General features: G+C 28.9%; 1 pseudogene; it reads right to left on the bottom strand.

Moving 5' to 3' along the window:
* Positions 1-6,580: 6,580 nt before the first annotated feature.
* LOC131635503 (putative F-box protein PP2-B12) lies at positions 6,581-9,202 on the bottom strand (annotated as a pseudogene).
* Between the last annotated feature and the right edge of the window lie 1,327 nt (positions 9,203-10,529).

The following is a 10,529-nucleotide window of genomic DNA, read 5'->3' as shown; positions in this document are numbered from 1 at the left end:
TTTTCATATTTGGTCCTCCAAAATTACCCAACTTTGATCAATCATATCTCCCTCAATTTTTAAGCTATGAGGGAGTTCTAAGACTTTTTGGAAACCTCAAGAGGTCCTCTATAAGCCACTTTGGAATATATTTTTCATTTGGAGCTTTTATCTTGATCATATCCTCTTTGGGAAAAAGCTGCTTTTGGAGGATGCCTGAAAATGACCTGTAATCTTTTGCACTGTATCTCTCAAATGAATCCTTTCTAGCCCTGGCTTGTGAGAGACAAAGTTGTAGGGAATCCAATTTTTTTCAAAATAGGCTTTGAGTGGGGCATTTTTGATGTTCCATGTGAAAGTTATGCCCAGTCAAAGTTGGGTTGACTTTCTCCTAAGAAACCCTAATTTGAACCTCTTTATATTTGTTCATCTCTGAGTTTCTATTAATGGAATCATGATCATTCTTTGATCAAATGATGGTTATGCACCTCCATACTTGGCGTTTGACCAATGATCATAGGTTTGAATCATGCTTTGATTGTAGTTGGCCTTTAGGATTGGATCAGTTGAATGTGGATCTTGGGATTGTTTGAGCAAAGCTTTGGAATTGAATCTTGAATTTTGAATCATTGTAAATGGAATATGGAAGGCAAATTTTGGGGTATGACACCACCACCAACCAAAAGAGCACCAGGTAGGCCAAAAAGAAGGAGAAACAAGGATGCTGATGAAAAGAGGAATGATGCAACACATGTTTCAAGAAAGGGGCTGCCAAACAAGTGCTCAGTATGTGGTATGTCTGGACACAACAAAGCATCTTGTCCAGCTGCTCCAAGGCAATCCCAAACTGCCACCAATGTGGAATCACAAACTGCCACCAATGTTGAATCACAAACTGCCACCAATGTGGAATCACAAACTGCCACCAATGTTGAATCACAAACTGCCACCAATGTGGAATCACAGACTGTCCAATCTCAACCAACCCAAAGAATGCAAACAAGACAATCATCTCTAACCAGCCCCAAGTTGGTGAAGCCCCAACAACAAGAGTCCAGACACGACAAACCATCACAGTTGCTCAGTTGCTTGCAATGAGAAGGGCAAGACAAGGACCAACTGCTGCATTTCAGCCACCAACAAGCCAGAGACCAAAGCTGGCCATAAAGAGAAAGGGAAAATAGAATCTTGTTGGATTGTTATTTTGTATTTTGGATCTTATATGATTCTAATTCTGTATTTTGGATCTCATATGGTTCTTATTTTGTAGTTTGGTCCTAATATGGATCTATAACATATATGATTCTTATTTTGTATTTTGAGTACTATATCAATGTATTATGGATCTACAACATTGTGGATGTGTTTCAATCTATTAAGTTCTTCTTTAGGTTATTTTTGAGGTACCAAATATATGAACAAATCCTGGAAATTATATTTAAGATTGTAACAAATCAGGACTATTTTTTTAAATTTGTAACAACCAGGTCCTTCTACTTATATTGTAGTAACATAATTCGTACATTGGTCAATGCAGAATGTTATACAAATACAACACAAAATATGCAGAATTGATATAATCATTAGCTTCATGTTTTACGCTGCAGTACAATTTGGTTATTCATTCACCATTGCTTGATCAAAATAAACATCAACCCTACAACAAGCAAAACTAAAAACATAATGACATAGACTTGTAGCTTCCTCATTTTTATCATATTCTTCAGCATCTCATTGTCATCCTTTGCAGAGGCCCTTCTAAGCATCTTTATTTCTACATTTTTTTTCTTCACATTTGGAACATTTCGAAATTACTGAAGCATGAATCCCTGGATTGGTTTCATCATTATAATGGTTCTCATACCAATCAAAATAGTTGCACCCAACATTATCAGGTTCACTCTGTTAAAAAAAACATAAACAAGTCAAGAAAATAAGTTAAATATGACTCAAGAAAATAAGTTAAACTTACCACAAAGTATCTACATCCCCAAAATAGCTTCCCAAGGTTCCTTCCTTTCTTCTTAACTGTTCTAATAACTGCTTTGGCTCCACACGAATAAGTGGGTGCAATTTCATATTGAGAAGCACCTGAAATGAATGTATTAGAGCTCTGACTTCTTCGATTTGGACCGCTGCTACCATATGAGGCCATTGATTGAATTTGGGGAAGTTAGGGTTCTAAGAAATTTGAAATTGGGGATGTTAATGCTACGTATTTCAGTCCTAATATAGAATAAATATTATAATTAATGCTTATTCAGCACAGTTAAGTGACACATCAGCGACGTTACTGCCACATAATCGTTTTTGGAACGGAGTTTGTCAAAAAGGTCAAACGTGCAAACGCTTGTTAAGATAAAGGACCACTTTGTAGCGAAATAAACTTAAAGGACCACCTTGTTACAAAAAAATAAGATAAAGGACCCTGCGTATAATTTTGCCTAATATTTATTATTTTGATCAGTAACTTTGTGTTAATATGTTCCCGTTAAATTAATATTTTGTTCAGTAACTTTATGTTCCCGTTAATATTCAATATTTTGATCAATAACATTATGTTCCCATTAATATTCATTATTTTGATCAGTAACTTCGTGTTTCCGTTAATATTTAATATAGTTTGATCAATAATTTCGTATTTCCGTTAATATTTAATAGTTTGATCAATAACTTCATGTTTCCTTTAATACTCAATATAGTGTGATCAATAATTTCGTGTTCCCGTTTATATTCAATAGTTTGATCAATAACTTCATGTTCCCGTTAATATTCAATAGTTTTATTATATTTTTTAATTAAAATATTTCTTTTTGTATGAAAAAATTTTATAAAAATTTTGAATTCACATTCCTTTAAGTAAAAATAACAGAATTTTTATTAAATAAACACAAATAAGAATTTTTTTTCACAAATAAAATAATTAAACAAATTATAATGTGTTAACTTAATAGTAAATAAAAAATTTACGTTAATAAATCATTATTTCTATCACATATTTAAACTCTAATTGAAACATTAGTTCTATCGCAGACAAATGACTGAATGAGTGTGAGAAGGAGAGTTGTTCTTTTCCTTCTTTTTCATTTTATGTTCTCTTCTCACACACTTTGGTGCATGAGTAACAAAATGGATTCAAAATTTAAAATATACCTAATTTCTTAATTATACAATAATTTAAATAATTGGAATAGAAATAATTCAATAACTGACGTTCATGGGTTCATAATCAATAAATAGAAAATTCATATGGCATCACGTAATCACAATATATATATATATATATATATATATATATATATATATATATATATATATATATATATATATATATATATATATATATATATATATATATATATATATATATATATATATATATATATATATATATATATATATATATATATATATATATATATATATATATATATATATATTTGGAAAAATCAACACACCAGGAAGGAAGCTGATATCCACAACACAGGTATATATCCCAATATACTCGACCACGACAAACAATAGAACTTGTGCAAATACTTTGCAAAGAAACAGTTTGGAACAACAACATATATCTACTTACTATAAATGTAAAGAAGTCATGATGACAACCCTAGCCACATGTCATTTTTACACCAATCTAAACCACATGTCATCATGAGAATAAAACATTAATTATACAAACCTAATAATAATAATAATAATAATAATAATAATAATAATAATAATAATAAATACTAATAATAACAATAATAATATTAATAAAATAATAATAATAATAATAATAATAAACCACCAATATTAATAAAATAATAATATAATATTTATCTAAAAAAAACTATAATAAATAACAACAATAATAATATAATTAATAATAATATAATATCCATCTAGCACTATTAAAAAACATTATTTATAAATATTATAATTTTTATCTATTATGCAATAGTTGAAAATAAAAAATCTAAATAAAATTTTAATTAATATTTATTATAAAAATATATAAAATAAAAAATCTACTTAATATAAATCTAAGATTGTCATAAATCCTAGAAAAAAATCCTAGCCTCATTCTTATGTGGCAATCTCATAAAACTTCTTAAGCTAAATCTAATTTATAATTTTATTTTTTTAGTCTAAAAAATATACGAAAATCTCACAAATCTTACCAAGCTAAATCAAATTTCCAATTTTATTTTTTTAGTCTAAAAAATTCTAATATAATATAAAATTATAGTAATCTTTAATATACTAAATGATAAATATTCTAATATAATATATTGTTATAATAGTCTTTAATATACAAAATAAAATCATAATAGTATTTGATATACTATTTCTTATTTTGGTCTAATTTTCCGTCATATTTTTATTAAGGAAAGATATAAAAAATTAGATAATTTTATTATAAAGACAATATAATTTTACATAATATAAAATGAAATAATAGTTTCTTTAAAATATTTAATAAATAAATAAATAAATTTTATATAAATATTTTATAATTGAGAAGAACTAAATAAATATTGAAACAATTTAAATTTATTATTTCTATTTTCTTGATATTCTCTAACTTATATTTTTTCATTATTATGATCACTTATTTATTTCATTAATGCAAATTTTAATTAATAATTTGATTGGCCATTCACTATTTTAATTAATAAAAATCAGTTACATTTTTTTAATTAAAATATTTAATAAATAAATAATTAAATTTTATATAAATATTTTATAATAGAGAAGAACTCAATAAATATTGAAACAATTTAAATTTATTATTTCTATTTTTTTGATATTCTGTAACTTATATTTTTTTCATTAATATGATCACTTATTTATTGTATTAATACAAATTTTAATTAATAATTTGATTGGCCATTAACTATTTTAATTAATAAAAATCAGTTACAATTTTTTAGTTATAGAATTTTTTAATTATTGCTAAAATCAATGTTTAGAAAATAAAGAGTTTTATGAAACCGTCAATTTATTTTTTATATCCTACCATAATATCAATTTATTATTCTAAAACTGATCAATTTGTCTCACTTTCTTCCTTAAATAGATAAACTCATTTCACTTTCTTCCTCACACGTATATTTTAAAATTTGATGCATAACTTCACAAAGCATGGGATGGATGGGTGAGATATTCTACCCTAATTCTAAAATAGAATTGATTTTTCTATCTTTATCTAATCCAAATGCTCTTTGAAGGTTTCATCTTTTTTACATCTATTCAAATATATTTCATGTCCATATTTTTCGGTATAAATTTTATGTAATTATTTTGATCATATTTAAATCTATTTCATAAATATTATTTTAATCATATTCAAAATATTTTATACTCATATATATTTTTTGAATTAAAGATACTTTTATTAATTCAAAAAAAAGCTATACATGGCGATCACAATACTCATATTTATATTGTGTAATATATTTTTTAATTATTATTTTGCAGGTTTTGCAATTTGAATGAGAGTCTAATTGGGTCAAACTCCTACAAACTACAATTTTAGAGCGAAGACTGAAATATACATCTTTGCATTAATTAGAAGCATCTAAATTCTAGAAACTGTAATACATATGAAATTGTAATACATATGCTTATGTTAAAATATTTTTATTTTTTGTATTGACTTTTAATTTTTTTGGTTTAATTTCCTTCTTCTTTTTCACAATTCTAGAATGGTACTACTTATGCTTTCTTTTGGATTTAAATTCTTATTTTCTTCTATAGTATAAATTTTAATTATTATTTTAATAACTTTTGCAATCATTTAGATCGTAAAATTTCTAGAACTATAATACACATATATGCTTTCGTTCATATTATTATTTTTGTTTAGTTTCCTTCTTCCACTTATGATTTCTTTCGAATATAACCATATCAGCAACATTTAATTTTCATTTAATTGTTATGATGTTTTTCTTTTGAATAATTTCCTTCATCTCAACTTTAAAATATTTTTGTGATTTAGTAACATGGAATAGTTGATGTTGTTATTCTTTATAAAAATTATTTTATTCGTTTAGACAAACTTTTTCTAGCAATCAAGATTCTTACACTATAATTAATGTATATTGATGATATTTAATTTCTATTTTAATTTTTTTTGAATTTTTTTTTATTTCTACATTCCTATTCAACCATTAATGACTTATTAAAAATATTAAAGTATATTTCTCACTATTTTTGATTTTTTATCAATCCAAATTGAAACTCTAAAAAAATTAAAACTCCATTAAACTATATTAATGTCATTATCTACCAATAAAAATTCAACATATTCTCAAATATTATAATAAACTCATATATAATAATTATTCAAATAAACTCATATATAATAATTATTCAAATAAACTCATTAGAAAAAGTCCTATAAACATAATTAATTGATCCTTTATATTATTTCTTAAAATTCAAAATTTTCTCAAGTATGTGTTTATAAAATTACATATAACAATACTCAATTAAAATCATTTAAATTTTTTTTATGAAGTTTAAAATTCACATACAATGACAATAATATATTATAGGCTAACCGCGCAACGCGCGGGTTATATACTAGTTAGACTGAAAAGTTGGGACTTCAAATCTTCAAACATTGTTCTGCCATCCAAATGCAAAATACCTTGCATTGCTTGATTGTGTTACTTAGGCGTAACTTCTATTCCTTCAACAAAGAGATCTCTCTTCCAATTACCACCCGTCTCCAAAACCTTCATATGGACTTCTTCATTCTCTATGCCTGAATTGAATAACTCCCCCATCTCAATCTCCAACCACCCATCACTTGTCACATTAGGACATTGCAATCCTACTACTCTGTTGTGATACCTACCTTCCACATCAGGATCCAAACAGACATTTTTAGTACTACTATGTCCACCTTCCACGAAAAATGATAACTCTATGGGACGGTTCTGAAATCCATGGGCATCAACCATCTTGAACACAAGATAAGTTGCATACTCAGTATTTGGGAGAATGCAATTAACGGTGTTGATCGTATCATGAATATCAAACCAACATACATGAAGAAGCTCAGCGACTTCAGGGAACCTGTTCAAAAGTAGTACAAAGTTGCAAAGGTTAAAATATGGAACTGAGAAAAGTCGAAAGTGACATGTTTGTTAACTAAAACTTTAAGGTTGTTACCAAGCTGAAACTCATAATGATCACTAAGTTATATACACACTTTATAGGAAATCTCACATTCATGTTCTTCCTTCTATAAAGGACATCCACTTTTCAACCTACCTCACTTTCTTATGATAAATGTGGAATGTGGATATAAGCAATATAAACAACTGTCTGTGATGTCAATCCCAGATAGTGTCACAAAGGTAAATATAAACACTCAAAAATAGAAAAGAAAAACACCTCAAACTGAACTAAAATTTGGAATAACATATTGATTGTTTCTGAATAAGAACACAACAGAATGATAAACAAAATTTTACTCTTAAAAGGGTCTTAATTGGCATTATACGCTCAAAAAGACAGGTATTAAAAAAAGACTTTGAGGAACTTCAAATTGAAACCTCAATTGCTGTTGCGGTTGCGATAGTGGTTTAGGCCACAAATCACGGCCCAACCATACCACTGCTATAGCGTTATTTGCAAGATAGATGCACAACTGCTTGAATGCAGTAACAACAGCAATACCGATGAAGGATCATGGTGCTTGAATTCACAAATCTAGGATTAAATTATTAGACTATAAGCACAACAAAAAACAAACAGAGAAGTTAAGTGGTAGTTAACCTGGAATCAAGCAACTCAATCCAGTCCCAGTATTGCTCTTGATCACTCCAATTAATAGTGAGAGATCTAGCTGCAAGCATGTAACAAAAATTTCCACTTTTTCTATCCAATTGAATGCTCTGCAAATATTTAAGCAGTTGGTTAGTAAGTTAGAGGGTTATAAAATGTGCCTCTTGAAATTATGAGTGTGACAAAGGTGGCCCAGCTGGTGCTGCAGCGTGAAGCCAGTAGGGATCGAGTCTCTTCGAGGTCGTTTCTTACGCACATGCAGCCATTATTCCAGGAATTCTTCAGCATCATTGTTGTTCTATCAGATTTCGCCATCGCGTTGATTATAAATTTGAACCAAGCGATGACCTATTGAGAAAGTTATACGTACTTGAAGTTAGCTTCGTGAACCTAAGTCACATCAAACTGGCATGATGTTTTAAACCGAGTTCGGAAGCAAAAAGAACTCATACCAATTCCAAACCTACATTACATCTAAACCAATACATTACCATATATGTCCAACACTCAGCCTCGCGACCATAACCTTGATTCGGCATTGCGTACCCTGATAAAACATCTGAAACCTGCATCACAAAACAAATAATCATTAACACTTTCACCAATTAACTTCTTCAAATAGTTACAAGCATCCTAGCATTTACTAACAGGTTTTAATTACTAATAGAACAAATTATTTCTTTTAAAGCTGATATACTAACAGTTTTCAACTATTTTTCTTGACACTAACAGAGTTTAATTCTACTAATCCAGCCAAGTCCTAATAACAGTTACAGTTGTAATATTTCCACTTAACACATACTAACAATCCAAGTTTCAACTTTAACATAGCTAACTGAATCATAACTAACAGTTAACAATTTCTCTAACTGTCAAATAACAACCTAACAATTTTTAGTTTTAACAATTTAGACTAAACTATTTCTTTGACTAACATAACAGTTCCATGTTCAGCCCTGCACATTCATACAAACGAACTCAGTCCATATCAATTTCTAAGCATCCAAACCCAAATGACATAACTTTTTCGACCCAGGCCCACTACTTAACGACTCAAAAACTGAAAATAAAATAGTGCTGCAGCTTCAAACGCAAATCTGGGAAATATAGGCTCCGATTCTGACTTTGACTCCAACACGATAGTTGTAGCTCTTTCTCTTAACTTTTCGACGATTATTAGAACGCCTCAATCGGATTCCTAAAACTCCAGTGATGATCGTTTCCGTGCAAACTGCTAAAGCTGAAAAATAAGGTGCGAAAATCAAATTAAACCAAAAATAGAATAAAATATGAAAACATAATAAAACATAAGAATAATCAAAATAAATTAAAGAAATGCCTAAGTAAATATATAGGAGAATATGCATAAAGATGCACTGATCACCGTCTCACGGTGATCATCATAGCAGTCATATTGGACGTCCTCTGTGGCCATGCGGTCAAGACATCGACTGTAAGGATCCGACACCTGATTCCCTCTGAGGGGTGTAACACCCCAATCTACCCAATAGTTATAATAAAATTAGAGTACCAAAATTTCAACCAAAACTTGAAGTATTAAACTTCAACTTGAAACCAAAGCATAAAGTTTATTTAACAGATACATAACTCTCATGCACAATAAGTTAAAACTGTTTGACCAATAATTTAGTCTTCAAACAAAACAACTTTATTTAATAACTACACAGCTGATTTAACTTTAACTTCAAATAAAACATAACATCTTGCTTAAAAACATAAACCAAAACCAAACTTCACAGTTAACAACTGAATTCAAATAACGACAAATTAAACAAGTGTTCATTTCCTCCCCTGAGTGCTACATATCAGAGCAAATGACACTCACACGAACTAATAACGGTAACAACTACTCTCCTTGGTTTCCTGCACGTTACCAACAGAGGGTAACATTCAAACAAAAGGGGTGAGATATCGAATAATATAAACAAAAGTATGATAATTGATATATTAGACTAAGATCATATAATTTTCACCACTTCTCAACAACATATAACGACAATCCAACAAAATAACATAATAGTAACAACAACTTTAAAATGCAACTCAAATGCGACTCGACTATGCAAATGCATGTGGTACCATCAGAGTAAAACTCCCAACTTAAAATCTGCCAGGTTATCGAGGCATCAACAAGGCATAAGCCTTCAACTTTCAACTTTTGCCAATCCAGGCCAACTTGATTGAGCATTCGCTCCAACTTAGAAAATGCAATGTATGCGACTCATATGGATGGCATACAACAACAACAACGACAACATAAATATGCATCAACCGCATCAGCTTAAATCAACATTGGTCATACGACCTGCAACTCAAATATGCCCATATATCGGGACAAAAATCAACTTATTCGATCGTTCCTGCAAAACAATACAATCTACATAATTTCGACGAAACAAAGCAACCAAGATTATCTACTAATATATACTAAATTTCTCGACAAATTTCAATTAATTCCGGACAACTAATTTTTCTACTTATTCCGGCTAATTCGGCTAACCAGTACAATTTTTAGTTTTATGCATTGCTATTAACTATTCACACTATTCCTGATAATTTTTATTCTACTGATATAGCCGATTTCTACACACTGAAATAATTACTCTGCTAATGCTAAACCATTTTCCAGCTAATATCGATAAGTTACTGCTATATCCAACTCTTCCGGCTAAGTGATGAATTCTTCTATTAATTTAATTTTTGATTCACCTATTAGTATCAGTTCTTATAACTGTTATACT

Source organism: Vicia villosa, unplaced genomic scaffold, assembly GCF_029867415.1.
Source record: "Vicia villosa cultivar HV-30 ecotype Madison, WI unplaced genomic scaffold, Vvil1.0 ctg.001502F_1_1, whole genome shotgun sequence".
Taxonomy (NCBI): Eukaryota; Viridiplantae; Streptophyta; class Magnoliopsida; order Fabales; family Fabaceae; genus Vicia; species Vicia villosa.
This window is presented reverse-complemented; position numbering and strand designations above follow the sequence as displayed.